This window comes from Quercus robur, chromosome 4 (assembly GCF_932294415.1).
Source record: "Quercus robur chromosome 4, dhQueRobu3.1, whole genome shotgun sequence".
NCBI lineage: Eukaryota > Viridiplantae > Streptophyta > Magnoliopsida > Fagales > Fagaceae > Quercus > Quercus robur.
In genome coordinates, this window is record NC_065537.1 from 4,340,107 (window position 1) to 4,361,428 (window position 21,322).

The window sequence follows — 21,322 nt, forward strand, 5'->3', positions numbered from 1 at the left end:
CTATTCTTCTTTTCTTACACACTGTATCATAGGTGGGTTTGGGCTTATGTTTGTAAATTTCATCTACTCATCTCCTTTATTATAAGCAAAATTCATGCTAAAATGGCAAAAAGGGTGTTGTTTGCATTTAGCATTTCTGCCGTTTAGATTAGGGCTAAGAAACAACAACCCAATCAATTTATCCTTGCCCTATTTGTTATACGGTATATTGTTTGTTATCAAGGATGTAAAAAATTAGATCTAAGTTTAATAAACATTATGATATTTGCAGTGTAAACTCAAGTAGTTGACGTGATGACCATGGAAAATTACACTTAAAAAAAAATTGTTGCGAAGCCTAATTTTGAAAATTTTAAGTATTGACAACATTTATTTTAAGAAAATTACACTTTTTCACCCTAAATTATAGCCATTTTACATACACTTGCCACCATGAACTTTTAGAATGCACAATTATCACCCTAGATGGAATTATTTAACAAATTTAACCATTATTTTAAATGATTGAAAATGGACAATTTGGTCTTTTCATGTAGTGTCACGTATACAAAGTTCTTGGGAGTAGCACATGAAATTATTATTTTTTGTATATATTAATAGCCCAATTGACGATAGGGTGTAAACTGTAAAGTCAAGTTCTAATTTATGGTGGAAATCATGTGTTTTGAAAGTTCATGGTAGTAAGTGTAAATGAGGTTATAGTTTAGGATAATAAATTGTAATTTCTCCTTTATTCTATAAAGGAAATACTATGAACCATGAAAATTGAAAGTCATATGTATTATCATTAAACAAGCATGTAACTCTATGCAAATGTATGGATGCATTTAAAATTAAAAAAAATTTTATTATAAAAATATAAATAATTAGTCAAATTAATTTTTTTAAAAGCATGTAACACATGCATTCATGCATATATACATATAGAGATATTTAAAATTAAACACAATTTTTATCATAAAATATAGATTATTAGTCAAATTATATTTTTAAAGTAAACGTGATTAGTCACATATTAAAATTCTTACCTAAATTTAATATTACTTATTATCAATTTTTTTTTTCTAATTTTTAATAAGATAGAACGTGTAGTGATTTTTGTTATGTAGTAATTTTTATTTTATTGATTTTTTGAGAAACATGTGGTGATTATTATTGAGTATATGTGAGTTTTATTTATTTATTTTATAGTTCATTAATATTAGATTCTTAGTATTTTGCACTCATTAACTCACTTGACACAAAAATTGAAAAACTTAAGTAGACACATGGCACAAATTTAAGTGGATAATTATGGTGTAGTTCTCATATAAATTTGGACACGTGATGTAAAATTGGATTATAATTTCAAATTCTAATTCAATTTTCTCTAAGTTTTACCTATTAATATATATATATATATATATATATATAGATGATTTATAAATTTGAATTTTTTTTTAGTTATATGATTATGCTTTTTATGGTTTATTATATTGCACTCATCATTTTCTACACTAAATTAACTAATTTCGCACAAAAAATTAAAAATTTAAATTAGACGGGACACGTGGTGCAAAACTAAATTCTAATTGAAATTCAATTTTTACACTAAATTAACTCACTTGGCATAAAATTCTAAAATTTAGATTAGATAAGACACATGGCACAAAATTAGACTCTAATTAAATTCTAATTTGAAATTTAATTGAATTTTCTCTTTGTTTTACCTATTATTATATATATAGATGACCAACATTCTTCAAATCAAAAACTAATTAATGTTACCAAGTTAAAACAAAAAACAAAAATAAAAATCCAAAACATACAAAAAAAAAAGGAAAAATAAAAATAAAAAGCATCCAAATAATTTTTAGATCAAGTCAGACAGCGCATTATCACTCAAAATTCAAAATCCAAATTGCCAAACTTTTAATTGGGATCCCATAATATCAAACCAATAAATTATAATTCCAAACACATAATTCTTTAAGCCAATTTTCAATTTAATGTCTTGGTACAAAATTTCAGTTTGTACCGGATTGTACCAACAATTCTAGCTATATTACGACCATTTAGGCAAATTACGGCAATTTTAGCAAAATTCTAGTTTGTACTCTTATTTATGAGATTTTAATATTTGATTTGTATTTTTTTCAATGTTTTAAATCTTTTTATTTATGGTGGTTAATGAGATGATGTGATTATGAATTTATGATAAAATTCTATATATATATATAGAATTTGAAGGGTTTGTTTCAAGGAGACCTTTTATTTCCTTTGTGTGCTTCATATGTGAGCTAGTTTGAAATGGATTAATTTCATGGTTGAAGTTAAATATCTGCATTATAAATTTAAAAATGCATGTATCTTTTGTCATGTAATTTAAAATTATAAATGATGTAACACCATGTACACTATTGAATACAATATTTAAAATCTTAATTGTTTTTTGATAAGGAAAAAAAAAATCTTATTTGTAAAATAAACTTTCACTGGTTTGCTTGAAATAAAGTAAGTCTTATTTTGACTTTTGTAGATTAAGTGGTAGAAAAACACCAGATTGCATTACGATTTGAGTAGGTAATTACAAGGTTTTCAGCCACGGACCGTTCATTGAACCGTAAAAGGGAGAGGTTCAAGATTTTTGAGGTCGAACCGTGACGACGTCATAATTAATTTAATAATTAATTAAAGCCTAAATATAGATATTAAATTTATAAAACTAGCAAAATTGACTAATATATCTATATATGTGAGGGAAATTTAATGATTTTCAAACATATATTTAATAATTAAATAATAAAGTTAATAAAATAAAATAATAACCATGAAACATTAAAATTTATGATTAATTTTTGAAGTAAAGTTGAATATCTTTGAAGGATTTTAATTATAATTTTTTTTTTAATTTCTTGTAAGAGATGGATAGTTTAATTAAATAGAATAAAATTGTTTTAAGTTGTTTTTATTTTTTTTTTAAAAAATATTGCTAAGGGGTTGGACCGCATGGTTCTTGACACCGGTTAGTGCGGTCCAACTCCAGTTTAGGGGTTCACGGAATTAACTAAAAATCGATTTTCATCCCGATTCCCGGTTTTCATGGTCCGACCTTCCGGTCCGGTCCGGTTCTGAAAACTAAGAGTAATCATTGAAAATTTTGCTTAAAAGAAAGTGGTGTTTAAGCCTTTGGTTGAACTATTTTACTTTTAGTCCATGAGACACTCCATAATTAATCTTATGGGCCAATAGTGTGGTAGATTGAAAGTGAAATACTTGGATTTAAGTTATATCTCAGGCCAATGAATCCACTATTTGGATACCCCTATGGGGGGTGCTTAAAGGGATCAATTTTCAAGCACGTATAATATTTCTGTACACAATAAAATGGTGGCAACAATTAATTCATGTGAAAAATGGTGTTTTTTTTATACAAGATAGAATTTTACTCTAATTTAATCTAAGTGTATATGTGTGTGAATTTCCTCATGGAGACTTGAACTCCGGCTATTGCCCCTCACACCCCATAAATACTTATACTTGTGGAGTGACCACCACACCAAGGGTGTGCGGTGGTATGTGAAAAATGGTGTTATTTCATTTATAATTTATAAAAGCATTACATTATTTTTATCATTGATTAATCAAAAATTATGAACTATGCTTTGTCTGGTATATATACTTATTGTTTGCTAAAAGTTTGCTTTATTTTAGCCAAAAAAAAGCTAATAGTTTGGTTTTGGTGACGTGCGTCTTTGCCTCCTTGGTGGACTTCTAGTGCAAAGTTGATTCAAATATTGAGCTCTCTGATTCTTTAATTTATGATATTGTCGAGTCTTTGATCAAGCTTATGGTTTACATTTTGTTGAATGATAAGATAAGTGATGAGGAAAGGATACAACTCAAACAAGAATTTACTAGGAAAATCAGCCTCTTTAGAATGACAGTGCGTGGACAAAAAACGACAAAGAAATTTTTTTTTTTTAATTACATTTTTCAAAACAGTCTTTACAACATGCATATTCTCTTTTTGAATACAATGATACCTTAGCAACGTGGGAGTCAATTTCATACCAGCAACCATTTTAATTTGATCAAAGAAACTATATATTTCGGTATTTGTCAATATCGATGTACCATTTTAAAATTACTGTATATAAACTAAATATTATTTGTTAAAAAAAAAATACAAACCGATATGACAATTAATGTGATTGGTAAATATCAATTAAAAACTTAATAAATAAAATTAAAATCAATTTATATTAGTGATGCTTTAATTTTAACAGTTATATAGTAAAATTTGTAATTATTTTAACATCAATTATTTTTAGATGTACTATGTTCACAATATTTTCTCAACACTTTTACAAAAAATCATATGTGGTTATTTGTTATTGGTTCTAATTTGAACCTACTACTAAAATTACTTTTTCGTTCTATCAATAAAAACACGTAACAACATAAAACTTAAGATTTGTTATTGAAATACTGTAAAAATGTTGTGAATATAACATTTTTATTTCTATTTTAGTATATGTATCTCAATTTTCAACTACCATCTGCCAACAAAATTTTTTTAATATATAACTCACTCTTTTTTTTCACCTCCACTCATTCTCTTTTACTTTTACAATTTATCTTAATTTTTATCTTGATTTTATCTCCCCCACATGTTTACCTCCACATAGTCTTATCTCATTTCAAATTTCAAAAAGCAAGTCTTATCTCCTTACCTTTCAAAAAGCAAGTCTTACCTTTGGTCAGTCATCACGTGGGCACCCAAAGAAAAACTCAAAATCTTTTAGAAATGGTAAAGACATTAAATAAAAACAAAAACAAAAACAAAAAAAAAAACAAAAAAAAAAAAAAACAAAAACAAAACAAAGAAGAAGAAGATTAGAGGAACACAGACGTTGTAGAGACCACGAAGAAAAATGGAAAGTTAAGCAGAAAAGAAACCGAGATACGAGAGAGATGCTTTAGATTGTGAAATTTGTTGAGAAATTATTTTAGGTGTGATAGGCCAAAAATGTATTGACCTCTTTGGAAATTAATCAATTAATTAGTCAAGTGAAATTAATTAGATTCAATTTCATGCAATAAGCGTGGTAGCACAAACAAATCACCAACTAAGTTAAATGTAACGGAAAATAAATTTGACATAGGTGATTTGTTTATGAATGGGGAAAACTACCGAGACAAAACTTCACCGGGTGAATTTAAGGTCACCACTCCCGAGAATCCACTATTATCAAAACAAGCGATTACAAGTAAAAGGAATCCCAGTACCTCATACCAACTTATAGTTGAATCCTTACCTCAATACCCAATTATACTTGTATTGTAGCAGTAATCTTTCCATTCAATGCACGAATCCCAGTACGTAACTAATCAATGATGCACAGATCCCAGTACGTGACTAACTCCACAGCAACCCTTTGATTGTTGTAGTTGATTTGCAGCAGCTTCACATAGAAATACCAATAAGATCTTCAATGTTGGTGTAAGAGACTTTACTTGATTACAGAACCCAAAGACGTACAAAAAATGCAGTAAGAACTCTTTCTTTTGTAGAAGGAGGCTAGGGTTTCAAAAAGAAAACCTTATGAAGCTCTCTAGGGTTAGGTTTTCTTTTTCCACCTCCTTTAAATAGGAGCTTAATGGGCTCTCTTATTCCAAATAGGTTTACACAAATCTTGGGCTTTCCTAGTCCAATAAAAATTATACAAACCCACAAATCTTGGGTATTCCTAGTCCCATAAAAATTATACAAACCCATAAACAAATAGCTTTTTAGAATAAAAACATTGCAAGCTATAGTCTGAATCCCGTAAGCTCGATACATTAAGACATGTGTCGAGCTTTAATGAATTTCGACAAATCGAGCTTCTGTTGAGGAGGTATCGAGACCTGTAGATTGCACTTTTCTTGAGCAGTTCTTGAGTAATCTTCATGTTTTCAATGTAACCACTTGTAATGACCATCTTGAACCTACTTAGATTTACCCAAATACAAGTAAAGTGCATTTTGTTAAAGGATATGTTAATTATATAAAAATAAGTCCTTAAAAAGGTGAGTGAAAAACTACAAAAAAAAATCTGTGTTTTTGTTTCAAGCTGGTATCCATTTTCCGGCCGAAATCCAGTATATTTGCCTAAACAGTCGAAACACTCCTGATATTTAAACCATTACGAAATGACAATGTTTCTATACCGTTTCAGGAACTGGTGTAGAAAATATCAGCCATACTAGCCATACCAGCCGGTACGATATGAAACTGACTACCTTGCTTGGCACTAATATTTTAAGAGTCCAATTAACTAGAGTTGAAAAAGTAATATAATATTCAGTTAAATAAATATTTATTTATTAGTTTTTGTTACTAGAAGTGCAATGAGATATGTTTTATTCATCCTTAATAAATGCATTTTCGAGATTCGACAACCATTAACAAAAGTTAGTCTTGATTAAGTTGCTCTTGCAACAGTACCACACGCGAACTACTAGGAAGGTGACCTTTACTTCATACACAATGTGCACCACCCTTATTTCTATACTTGCTATTTTCTGCTTATTGGGGTTTCAAAAAAAAATTGTGGAGGTGGTTTATGGCTCAAGCAAGAGGAATATAGAAATTTAGATTGTGTTTTTACCATTTGTGAGCAGTGATGGGAGAGAAAATTTAGGGATGATTTTTAACACGTTTTGCCCTTCATATACACTATGCAGTTGAAGCATATAAATCTATAAACATGGATCTTTCTTAAAATTTCTTGGTCAATAAGATGATCATATGTTACTTAAAAAAGAGAACTTTTTTAGATGGGCAAAACCTAGATACAATACTTTATATACTATTCCTTAGGTTCCTCACATATATTTTAGCCATTTATCATAGTTAAAAACTTCAACAAACAACGTTAAAATTTTTCTCTTTGTGTTAATATTACTAGTTTTTCCCCTCTCACCTACAGTAAAACATCCCTTCATCTTCGCATCTCTCAAACTTCAAGTTGGACAGTATAGAATGGCTAGATTTTTCAAAATTTTATTAATACTATATCCTATATCTGTATCATCATCATCCTCAAAAACCATTAAAAAAAAAAAAAAGCTAGTTCTTTTCTCTCTCTCCCATGAACTCCCTGGAAATCCAAATGTCCAAAATCAAAACCAATAAAAAATAAATGCAATCTAAACCCAGCGAAACCAAAACTGATTTCCCTAGTTTTCATGCTTTGTTCTTTGTTTTTTGATTTTTTTGGTTTTAGTAGCTTGTGGGTTTTGGTCTTGGCCACCAGAAAGGAGCTTGTACCAATGGCTTGGGGTTTAGAGTGAAATCCTAGTTGTGGGACTAGGTTGGCGGTGGTAGGTTTTTATGGTGGCAATTTTCATTCCTTACCTTCTTCTTCTTACCCCTGGCCTTTCGTATTCTTTGTTTGACTTTACTAAAGCCAAATTGGTTCTTTTCAGTTCTAGATTGAGAAAGTTGGAGAGATAAAAGGCTGATGTTTATTGATGACTAGTAAAGATAAAATAAAGGAAAAAAAAAAAAAAGAAAAAAAAAAGAAAAGAAAGAGAGGTCTTTAATGCCGTTTGTTGAAGTTTTTAATTATGATAGGTGGCTAAAATATAAATGGGGAACCTAAGTAATTGTATGTAAGATATTGTATCTAAGTGTTGCTATTTTTGGATATGTAACTATTAGTTTATGAAAATCTCCCTTTTTTATGTTTTGCTTGTGGATAAGTTGGACATACTATATATTATAACAAACAGGTTTGCTCAAGGTCTCAGTTGCTTGAACGTGGAAAAACATAGAGCCATGAACGCAGTACGTAGAAAAAGAACCTAAACAACCATCAAATGAAACCTATGGGGAGGAGTGGATGATGGTTACTAAAGACAAACATTTACGTAACAATCTATCTCCTGAGAAGAATGTGTCAAACCAGAAATTCATTACCGTAAATGGAATCACCAATCCGTGATACATGCAAATCAATTCAAGCCCAAGATTACACATCAAAACGAATTCACCCATTAAATAACCTAAAAGGACCATCCATAGAGGATACCAGTATGCCACTAATCACTCAGATTACTTTCACTGCAAAACCACTTATAATCACCATTAACCCTGAAGAAATTTGAGACCTTTTCCTCACCTCAGTGATGCAAGGGTATGATTCAACAACAAGTACAAGTACAATTACAGACTGAAGCAAGAAATTTAGAACAGAGATTAAGAGTATGATTGAAAGAAAAACAAAGAATGAAATTGAGAGAAACAGAGAAGTTTTTGGAAATCTAGGGGCTCTTGCATAAAATGAATTTGTACAAGGGAAAGAGTTTATATACTGTACAATCCAATTTATTAGCCTCTAAAACAGACCTATATATCTATGTTAGTTAGCCTAGATAGGAACTAGTAAAAATTTTCCACAACAATAATTTGTAAAAATGTTTGTGTATGTAGCATTGCTCAAATCAAATCTAACTAATTCTAATAAGTTTCTAACAAACTCTAACAGACTGATCAATCGCCATTCTCAACAGCTTCTAACAAACTTTCAGAATCCAACAGTTTCATCCGGAGTGGAGTTCTCTTGGTAAACTCAAATACTCTTGATTTTGTTCTAATGGCTACAATATACTTATTCTAAGTTTCAACGTCAGTTAAGGTTGTGGGATCATCTTAGACAATTTAGGTATTGGAAAATTATTGAATATTTTGGGAGTATAATAATGGATCCTCTCTCTTCTCTTATGTGAATAGTGAGTTATACTAAATAAATTTAGGAAAAATTACACTACCTCTTATGGGGTTTTCTATATTATTACAGTGTAAAACCTAATGGTCTTGGAAATCCCCTTGATTGTGTTGCGTGTATAAAATAAAAATCCACAACTGAATATATGTCTTTATAAATTTATTTTGATGGAAACTACACATGTTTATTGATATTGAATTGAAGTACATCATCGAACTAAAAAAAAAAAAAATTATATAGCTTCAGTCCTAGATAAAATCTAAGAAAATATAAAAATTACATCTCTTTTTATCCTATTACAATTTACAACATAAAACTACACATTGCTTTGATTCTTTTTAGGAACTTGGTGGTTTCTAATGTAGATGGATGGAAATTATATGAAAAAGGATGTGAAATGCATGAGTTTTTTTTAACTAAATTCAAGATAAACACCCCTTGAAGAATTATTAAAAGAGAAAGACATAGAGAGAGAGATAAATGCACTAAGTAACGAATTGGTATTACCTATAACTATGCATACAATTCTATGCCTACTAATTTAATTTAACATGTGCTGTAATTAATTAGCCCATGCAATAATCAAAGTTCTCAGACTTGGACCGGTTTATACGATCTAACCTGGTTAACCATGAGCCTCTCTCCATTGCAGTACTTATAACCCTAAAAACATTTCTATGCTAAAAAGCATGAAACTACTCGAACCGTGTTCGGACTATATGGTTTTAAAATAGGCCAGTATTGAAATATTTTGTTCTAGTGGACAATGGTATTGATAGATTGACACCTTGTTACCATGCAACAAATACATTTGATATTTCTTATTTGCCTTGTGAAAGTTATGATATGAAAAATACATTTGAAAGATGGATCTTTATATATTAAGAGGATACCTAGAATTAGTTATCACATTTTTTACTCCCTAATATACCCTTAATATTCCTTGTTTCATAAACAAAGAAACAATGGTATAAAAGTAACTGACAAAAATTTTGAGTAAACGCCACAAACTCAAGTAAAGCAGCACAAGAATAAAAATCCAAAAAGAAAAGTTCTCAACTCAAGTACAACTCCTAAATTTGTATTGAATAATATGTATTGCAATTGTATCAGACTAATGACTGTTGAATGCAAACTATAGCATATCATGAAATACATTATGTGTCGAGTAATATGTTTATAAATCTTTTCTTCTTCTTTTTTTCAGTCAAACATTTACTACAAGTTGAAGAATTATAATTATGCCAGAGGTCTTCTACTATCTTATTTTCTACGTTGAATGGTGTTTCTTTATGATTTTCTTATATTTTGTGGATTCTAACCATTCTTTGTATTATTTCATTTGTTTATTTGTTCTTTAATGTGGGTCCATTCTTTGTTTTTAAGAGAGTTCTAGGACTCCCTCATATCCTATCAAATTGTGATTTATGAATAATTATGAAACGAAACTCTTACAAAAAAAAGAGCCTCATCACACGTGCAGAGCGCATGTGATGAGGCTAGTGTGTGTGTATATTTATTGATAATAATAGATTTTTATATTTAATTGGACTATTTTAGTTCATTTTTCTATTTACACTAATTTAATATATTTATTTATATTTTAAGTAATTATTATATTAATTATGATGTCATCATGGTTCGACTTCGATCTAATCTCAAAAACCTTGAATCACTCTCTTTTATGGTTCATTAAGAGGTTTGAGTTTGAAAGCCATGGTGATAATTTGTTATATGTATTAAACTATAACTAATTATCATGGGTGTAACTCTAACTAACTTAATCCTATCTATTCTACTTGGATATAGTTGGGTTAACATGTGTATATAACTCTAACTAATTTAATCCTATCTATTCTACTTAGATACAATGGGGTTTTTAACTGAAAGCTCTAAAATGTGTGAAAACACAACAGCAATTTAGACCCCTAAATTAAAATTACGGCTCGATAAATTTTACTCTAACTTTTACTAAGTGCGGAAAAGAGTAAATGTGAGCGTATAAACAAACAAGCTACTCTAACCCATATTCATAATAACACAGCAGTAAAATGAAAGGTAAAAGAGTAGGGAAGAAAGATGCAAACACAAAGACAACACAGCGATGTGTTATCGAACAAGAAACCGAAGTCATCGGCATAAAACCTCTCCACTGCCCTCTAAGCGATCAATAATCCACTAGAGAATAAAGTTGGGATACATGAATAGCAGAGGACCCTCCAAGCCTAATCTACCCAATGTACCTAAGCCCTTCAAGCTTCTTGCTCCAACGAGGTTACGCCAAACTTTTGTCTTCTCTAGCTTACCAAATCCCACTATAGCCTATAGCATCAACCAAGCCTCACTGGCTTCTTTTGGCAATTCCTCAAAGCTAACCAAGCTTAAAAACACTCTCTAAACTCTGAATAGGTGTGAGTTGTGTTTGGGTACAAATTTTCTCTCAAGGTATGACAATGGGAGAAGGATGGAGAAGAGGCTACAATGATTTCTCACTAAGGATGAGTAGCTCCCTCTTAAAAAGATCGGTGTGTGTTGTAGAAAACCTATCTAGGGTTTTTCTCTATATGGCTTCTTTTACATTTGTGGGTAATGAGGGTATATATAGTATAGGTGAAGGGTAAAAAAGTCACTCTTAAAAATCCTCCAGGCAGAATATTTAGTGACTACCTTGCGAGAAGGCCTTACCCGCGAGATACTCGTGAAATTGATAACCTAGCACAACTCTTCAGTTTTTAGTCATGTGCTTCTCACATGCCCTTTTCGCAGGAACCCTTCTTGCGAGCTAGTCGCGAAATGCACTAATCTTCAATTAAGCTTGAGTCTTCACCAACTTAATACTAACCCAATACAATAAAATCCCACAAAATACAAGGAACAAAATTAAAGTAATTACAACACTTTTTATCATGGAATAAAGCCAACAAAAAACATAGTTGTAACATTTCTCCTTCAAAGAAAATTGTCTGCAATGTGTTGATGTAGTTGACAACTTCGTAAGGGTGACCGACCACTAAACTAATACTCCAAGGTATCTTGACCATTGAATAAATCAACTAATCCCAAGCATTTAATCATATTCCTTAGGTTGAGCAAGCAAGTTTCAACTCACTAGAACTTGGGCACACAACTTTGGGCCTACCAACTATCTGGATAGCCTTCAATTGTGTATGATTTCCACAAATTGGATAACCCTCAATTGGATGAAATTCACCAGAAGAATGTGTTACATTGTTAGGTGCACTACTTCCCAGTTTCCCTTGGTTTGATATATGATGATTGTAGGGCTCTTCACCCTTTTAGGCTAAGGCCTTCTGCTAAGGGTAAGAGATTTGGGTCTAGTTCTTTCCGTAGGGTTCTTCCAAAACTAGTTTGTGCACAAGACAAGACACTCCAAAAAGAAACATGATATATATATTTTTGTGTGTGTGTGTGTGTAGAGCAACAAAAATAAATGTCAATCTAAATAAACATTCATTTATAAATGCAGTCTAAATAAAGGCGTTTAGACATGATTAGAGTGGCAAATATGATAAAATAAGAGAGGAATCTCCGTAGAAAGTAGGCTAAAAAGAGCCTAAACTCCAACTTATGCAATCTTATTATCCCTTTTAGGCCATAAAGTTGCACACTTTTGAGGATAGGCCAGAGTAGCTACTTTGTCTAGTAAGATTACAAAGAGTGAGTTTGCTACGTGAGGAAGGGAAAAGAGTTACCTATTGATGCATGCTATTTCTATTGTAATCACCCCTCTCTTTTATCCAAGTTTCACTTCATATTTCCTTTTTCTCTCTTTTTTCACTTTCAATTTCCTATTCAGGCTACCTAGCTTACTATTGTTGTTCTCCTTATGGGTACTATTCCTATTTATATGCTACATCAAGCTTGTGAGATTTCTCCCTTTTACCCTTGTTTCTCACCAAACACTTTTTTTTTTCCAACATACACTTACTAGGTCAAGGGAGTGCCACTGCTCATCTCATGACATATTCCGTTTTGGGTAAAATACCTTCTGTTGTGAATACCTCTCTCTCTTCCCGAATAGTAATACCTCATGTCCCTCTTCGTCTTTTCCCTTTAGCATGCATCATATGGTCTCAGCCAGCTTGTTATTGGTTATGGCAAAGATGCCTTCCCAATAGAGCATCTCCCAAAAGAGGTCCTTACAGAATACCATAACTAGGCTCTTTCCCCTCTCCACCAAATGACACACTCTGTAATCTCTTCAGTCGTAAGCCCACCTTCCTTGGATTGGATGAGTTATAGGTCGGTGGTGCTCTAGTCAGTACATTGTTGTTTTCTTCCATCTGTTTTGTCTTTTCTTTTATATTCATTTTTTGCCGCTACTGCTTGGTTTGTCTTGTTTCTTCTTTCTCTTGTTGAGTTTGGAGTTTTCTCACTCATATCCATTTTGTATAAAGATGATGTGGACTCATTAGGCGTGCTACATTTCATTTGGGATGAGCCCAATGCCTCTTAATATCCTCCTTTCTTACTTCCCATAGGTTTCTACCATGTGAGCCTGTTGGACCTTTACCCTATTCTTTCTTTCTTAAACCTTTTCAATGCCCATTCTTATTCTTTAAGGAGAGCCATCCCACTGTGATCGTCTCCCATACACTGCCCATACCCTAAAGTGGGCCAATGGGCTCTATCTCTTATCCTTCATGGGTATTTTTTCTCTTTGGGCCATGCTTGCTTACTTTCCAAGTTTTTGAAGCACAGCCTAATCGCCTTTCTTTTTGACTTCTTAGTCCCTTCTTTGGGCTGGTTTGGGCTTTCTTTTCCATTGGGCCTTTGGGTCCATATTAGCAAAAATGGGTATCAACAATGATCAGTTCCAATACAAAGATTTGGACAGAAAGTATGTGCTCCACGAACAACGGTTAACAGATAAGGCTGAAGTGCTAGATAGTCAAGGGGTGATCTCAAAATAATCATTGTCCATACTTGCTAATGCATCATGAATTCTACTTGCTGCATACCATGTTGGGCCAAGAAAATCCAAGTCATCTCAATATTAAAATGTACAAGACCTTTATTGATAGGATCATAACCCGTTGATAGAAACAATGCTGAATCTCAAATTCAAGTGCTCCATGTTGCAAAATATGCGTAATGGGCCTAAACAGTAATCGGGCTTTTCCTTACGTTGGGTTTGTAGGATTTTTGCAAATATAACCATCAACCCATAATTTTCTTATTCTTATCTGTTCAATTTATTTTAGATTTTTCCAAATGCATGAATATTAAAGAGAGAGAGAGAAAGGGGACATAATATATGTTCAATTTATTCAAGATTTTTTCAAATATATGAATATCTCAAACATTAATGACAATCTTCCACTTGTTTGTCATGCATTTAAAAATAGATAACATCCAAGCGAATGACTAGTAAGGACATAAGTTTAAAATGAATAGGAACATTCAACAAGCATCAAGTTTTTGACACAATACCCCCCTCAAAAAAAAAAAAAAAAAAAAAAAAAAAAGGTTTTTAACACTATAAATGTACAATTGGACTTGATATATATAGTCAGTAGAAAGTATAAGGATTTGAATAGAACAACACAGCAAAAGTTTACTCATGGAGAGAAAGTACTTTGAGCTCATGTTCTTGCTCTTCCTTCTCTTGGCTTCTCGTAAGTCTCTCTTTCCCTGTTCTTTTTACATTTTTAGTTTATTAGTATGATTTGTAGACTCAGACCATTCAATAAACTGTAAAAGGAAGAGATAGAAAGTTTTTGAGGTCAAAACGAATTCAAACCATAATGATGTCATAATTAATATAATAATTATTTAAAGTATAAATAAATATATAATATTAGTACAATTAAAAAAAAAATAACGAAAAAAGTCCAATTAAATATAGAAATCTATTCTTCTTAAATATATATGGCCACCTATTAGATTTATTTGTATATGTGCTCATATTTAATTATTAAAATATATATATAAAATAGTATTTGTGTTGCATGGTCACAACGTGGCATCTATGAAATTATGAATACATTAATTTAAACAAAGAAGTGATGATATTTGTAGTGCATGGCCACAACGTGGCACACTAGGAAGGATTCACTGATTTTATTTTAAAAAAAAAAAAAAAAAAAAAAACAAAATAGAAAAACTCTAACCACTAGTAATGCAAAACGTGGCATCTCCATTAATAATCTCACGTACCCCACATACTACACCACTTAATCATTTCTCTTTCTTTTCTTTTGTCCGCTGAAGCCATATTTCATTAGTCCTTCTCATTTTTGTTCCCCTTAACTCTCTGTCTCTCTTTGCAGCAGATCCGAAGATTGAGTTTCTCTTTGCTTCAGATTGAAGTTTATGAATTAATGAAGCTAAAGTACTTCAAAAAATTATCGGATCCTTGTTCCTTCAATTTTTCTTTTTCTTTTTTCACTTCTAGATCTGTTCATAACTTCCTACCAATGTATTAGCCGAATTTCACCAAAACAAATGAAACAAAAAGAAACCATATGAACTGCTAGAACCATTCACAGTTCTCGGAACCGGGCGGTTGGACCCCGGTTTATACAGGTCTCTACTTTTTTTCCATAAGATGATTCTTGATGTTAAACAGACACTAAAAGTAAACGGTTTTAAGTTTTTTCGGTCGGACCATATAGTCCAGTCCGAGTTTCAAAACCAAGTTTACTAGGTCTAATACTTAAAATCTCCATAGGCCGAAAGGTCTCAAGTAAATTGTATAATAGAGACCCATAATCTTATGGACCTCATATATATATATATATATATGTGTGTGTTACGGTTTTTCTCAGTTTTCTGCCTTGTTGTAGTTGGTAGTTGCAAGCTTCCTTCCTAGCAGCTAAATGTATTTTTACTTATGTTAAGTATTCAAAATTTTGTTACAACTTAAAAAAAAAATTAATTTGTTAATAAATTAAGTTATGATTAGAGTGATATTACTTCCCATTCTCTATTAATATTGCTATATAAATCAATTAAAACAACTCACACTTCATTTATTTTGAAAAACATTGTGTCACTAATTGTTTTACAAAATCTATCAACAATTTCTTTCACCAGTAAAAAAAACAACTAAAGAATTGCCAAAAGTTTACCAAACAGGCCAAATTTCTCCCTTCATTTTCAAAAGAAAAATTACCCTCACATTCTCCCTCGGTTATAGAGTTACAGTTATATATAGCTAGTGATTGATACAAAATCTTTAACTGCGTCTATAAACTACTACCTCATGTACTTGATTCTTATCATTACAGAAGAGACACCGATGCAAACCGATGCAAGAAGTGAACCATGTCAAGGCTGGAGCAAAACATTCCATAATCCATGCTACAACTATCATGCCTGTACAATAGCTTGCAAAACGGAGGGTTACCTTTATGGCCAATGTAATTATGAGAATCGTCCCCCTAAATGCATGTGCAAAAATCCTTGTTCATTATTGTAAAAGATCTAGGTTTTCTTTGCCTGTTCATCGTGGTAGTAGCTTTTTGTTAATAAAGATGAATCAGTTTTCTATATGGGTGTATTTGAACTCTTCTTTAGCCATTCAAGTTTCTATTATGAGCTTAGTTATTACTATTACTAGTGTTTAATTCCGTGCATATGCACGGGTACATTTAAAAACAATATATATATATATATATATATATATATATATATAAAATCTAATTAAATTTAAACTCTTCGGTTTTTACACCTAATAATTCATTGCCACAAAAACTAAAAACTTAGATAGGACACATGGTACAAATTTGAACTTACAAAACAATTTAGAATCTAATTGAATTTAGACTCTTTAATTGTTACACATAATAATTTACTTGATACACAAATTTAAAAATTAGATGAAATATGTGATGCAAAATTAGACTTCAATTTAGAATTTAATTGGATTTTCTTTCAATTTTATCTATTAATATATATATATATATATATATATATATATATATATATTTCTTTTTCTAAAGATGGTTCTAGTTACCTCAACTGGAAAATTCTCTGATGGTTAAATAAGAAATCTGGAGTTCAATTCTCCCGTACACCAAAAACCGATTGATGTCTTAACTTGATGATATAGAGTTATTATCAGGAATAGACGTTATAGGTTGAAACTTTCTATAAAAATAAAAATAAAAAAAATAAAAAACTTTTCTAAACACATGAATATTATTTTCAAACATTTATGATAGACATGCAAGTAAATGACTAAAATGGACATAAATTTAAAATGCAGTATAACATTCAACAAGCGTTGAGTTTTAACTTTTATCACTACAAATGTACCATTTGTATATGGTCTATAGATAGAATACGATTTGAATAATAAAACACAGCAATTATTTACTTATGGAGACGGAGGAGAGAATTTCGCACTCACATTCCGTATCTGATATTTATGAGAGAAATGGTGAAGAGAGGTTGGTAGAAGGTTCTTTTCTGGGAAAAGGCTTTCTCTTTCTCTACAAGGTTGAATTGGATGAAATGGGCTCTCTCAAGGTCTATATACCCGTATCACACTCCCTAGCCCTATCAAACATGCGCATGGTGTGAGTCTTGGCATACATGATAAAGATAGAAAAGCATATTAGGAAAAAGAATAATGTTAGAGATACAAACTATTTTACAAAAAGTTTTACAAACTGTTGATATAGTGAGTGATTATTGGTAAATGAAAAAACAATATTAGTGGTAGGCCTAGATGAAAATTAATAAGAGATTAATCACATTAACATTTTATAAAAACATTGTAATATAATTTGTGACTGTAGTATTACTCAAAAAAAAAAAAAAAAAAAATCTTATTTGCATGCCAGTCACAACCAGCCGACTAGGCAAGTTGTGAAGAGGTAGCGACGGGCCTTCTCAGACAGCTCTCATTCTTATCTGCCATGTGTCATCTCGCATGCTAGCAGTTTGCATAAGACCGTTTCGACCACAATTTTTTGTTGAAGTATGTAAACCGATATTGTAAAACCCTCATTTCGGCTTTGTACAAATTTCGGCTTTTACTGGATTGTACGAACAATTCCAGCCATATTACGTCCATTTAGGCTAATTACGGCCATTTTAGTAAAATTCTAGTTTGTACTCTTATTTATGAGATTTTAATATTTGATTTGTATTTTCTTAATGTTTTATTTATTTATAGTGGTTAATGAGATGATATGATTAGTTATAAATTTATGATAAAGTTAATTATATATATCCAAGTTAATTAATTCAATTATCCAAGTTATTTAATTAAGTTAAATTGCATGAGTGGAGTTGTGGTGTGCCTTTGTTAGAACTCATTTCCCTCTTTCTTGTGTGTGTGTGTTTGTTTCTCAAAAAAAAAAAAAAAAAAGTTAAATTGCATGCAAATTGTGAAGGTACCAACAAATTATCAATCAATATATATATATATATATATATATATATACACATATATATAATAGGTGAACCTGAGAGAAACTCAAATTAAAATTCCAAATTAAAGTTTCAATTTTGCGCCATGTGTCCTAAATTATTTATTTTTAAAAAGTTTATTTCTTAATTTTAGAATAAAATATGGACCACATCATAAATATTCATCCAAGTGAGTTATTAAGTACAAAACCAAAGAGTCTAGAATAAATGAATCGTATATATAAAAAAAAAAGTGCATCACAATAAATATTTTTTTTTTAAATGGAAAATTTACATTTTATACCTAATAATATCCTTACAATTTTTTTTAAAGAGTTAAAAAAATATATAAATGACTATCAATAACAATCAAGCTGTTACAAGTATAAAAAATCATATCAATTGTGGACACAAGGGGTCTTTGGAGTCGCCACCTAGTATGGTCTAGGAACCATGAATATAGCATCCTTTCGAGGAATGCCCTTTGATCTTACTACCAGCGTATGAGTTTGGAGTTTAAGTACATTCTTGGGAAGGTGTTAGACATCCAAGATTACCCAACCCTAAGGTTGGCCTCTCATCATTATGTCTTACATCTTAACCTTATTAAAAACATGTTCAACACTTGCATCTATACTCACACAAACTATCATACATCTAAACATACAACATGACATCTTTTATCCCAAACAAAACATACTTATCTATCCACCCAAACAAAAAAGAGCCAAACATATCAAAGAAACCCTATCATTCTCCTATAATGTGAAAACCTATCATGCATCTACAACATATTATGCATATCATAAACCAAGTATTAACAAACTAACCCTAATTATAGATCTAAGCATATTTCATCATATCACAAGACCAAGGCACAAATGCATGGACATTGCTAATGCATGACTTACCCTTTGCTTACCTCTCAGTAGCACAATACCTATGGCATCAATGTATGGGCATGTGAATGAATGGCATAGCATTAAAACTAAGAAACAAAGGATAAACCCTAATCTAAACATGTTGAAGACAAACAAAGAAAATAAACATGTGAAACATAGGCATTGAAAGCATCAAAGCAATGAAAAAGAGGCTAAACAAACAAACATGTGAAAGCAGAAAAATAAAAAAAAAATTATAGTTTTTGGGCAACGTCATCACCAACAGGTTTGTGTATGCAAATCCTTGCCCAAAAAACCTAAAAACACAAAAACAGAGCAAAACTTTAAAACAACAATTTTAATAACCTAACATCAAGGTTTTCAAAACCGGACTGGACCGAGAGGTCGGATCGTGAAAACCGACAATCGGGATGCAAATTGGTTTTTTAAGCCTAAAGAACCGGATTTTTTGTTAATTCCGTGAACCCCTAAAATCGGGGTTGGACCGCACGAACCGGTGAGAACCGTGCGATCTAACCCCTTTGCAATTTTTTATTTAAAAAAAATAAATAAATAAATAAAAAACAACAATAACAACAACAACTTAACACAATTTTATTCTACTTAATTAAATTATCCATCTCTTACAAGGAATAAAAAAGAAATTATAATTAAAATCCTTCAAAGATATTCAACTTTACTTCAAAAATTAATCATAAATTTTAATGTCTATTATTTTATTTTATTAACTTTCTTATGTAATTATTAAATATATGCTTGAAAATCATTAAATTTCTCTCACATATATAGATATATTGTCAATTTTGCAAGTTTTATAAATTTAATATCTATATTAAGGTTTTAATTAATTATGACATCATCACAGTTCGACCCCGGTTTGACCTCAGTTTGACCTCAAAAACCTTGAACCTCTCCCTTTTACGGTTTAATGAATGGTCCAAGTTTGAAAACCTCGTCTAATATGCATTTTAAGCATACAAAAAACTAAACCTAACCTAGAAAGGCATATTAAGACATATTCTAACAAGCAAAAATGCAAACAAAAGGATTTAGAGGCAAAAATAAAAGAAAAGGAAAAACAAAGGCTTAGACTAAATACCTCACAAAAAAGCTTTCAAAGCTTGATTTTGACCATTCACCTCAGTGAAATATATTCACAAACCAATAAGAAAGTGATTAACAATGCTAAACTAAAAAATTGGGGTCAGAAAAGGTCCCAAACAAATAAAATTGACTTGAGGGTGTTTTGTGAAAAACTCCCTTTTGATTCACTATTTTCTAATGAATCTTAGGTTTTTCCTTTGAGATTTTTGTGTGTTTGGAAAATGTACCATGTAAGGCTTTTTATAGTTAAAAAAAATAGGGTTTGGAATGGCTCTCGGACGATGCGGAATTCATTCCAAACCTCAACCATTATTGCAGAAAACTTGCATTTTCCATGCATTTGAAACCCTAGCTGCGTACACAAGAATATGTCTGTCTACGCATGCTTTGACCAGCGAATACAAGCTATTGCCCACGCATGTGGGCCGAGGGCCACTTTGATCATTTTATTTTCAAAAATAGATTTTTGTGCATTTAAAAGTGATATTTTCCATTTTAACACTCCTTAAGTCAATTTTAATAACAAGTCTACGTTCGCAGATCCTTGCCTAAAAAACCTAAAAATGCAAAACAAAGCAGAACTTTAAAACAACAATTCTAATAACCTAACATGCATTTTAAGCATACAAAAACCTAAACCTAACCTAGAAAGGCATATTAAAACATATTCTAACAAACAATAAAGCAAGCAAAAGGATTTGAAGGCAAAAATAAAAGAAAAGGAAAAAGAAAGGTTTAGACTAGATACCTCACAAAAAAGCTTTCCAAGCTTGATTTTGAACATTCACCTCAGTCAAATATATTCACAAACCAATAAGAAAATGATTAATAACGTTAAACTAAAAAAATTGGGGCCAGAAAAGGTCCCAATTAAATAAAATTGACTTGACGGTGTTTTTGTAAAACACTCCCTTTTGATTCACTATTTTCTAGTGAATCTTAGGTTTTTCCTATGAGATTTCTATTTGTTTTGAAAGTGTACCATGTAAGACTTTTTATAGTTAAAAAAAATAGGGTTTGGAATGGCTCCCAAACGATACGGGATTCATTCCAAATCTCAGCCATTATTGCATAAAACTTGCATTTTCCATGCATTTGAAACCCTAGCTGCATACGCAGGAATATGCCTGCGTATGCTTGCTTTGACCCACGTACGCAGGCCGTTGCCCATGTATG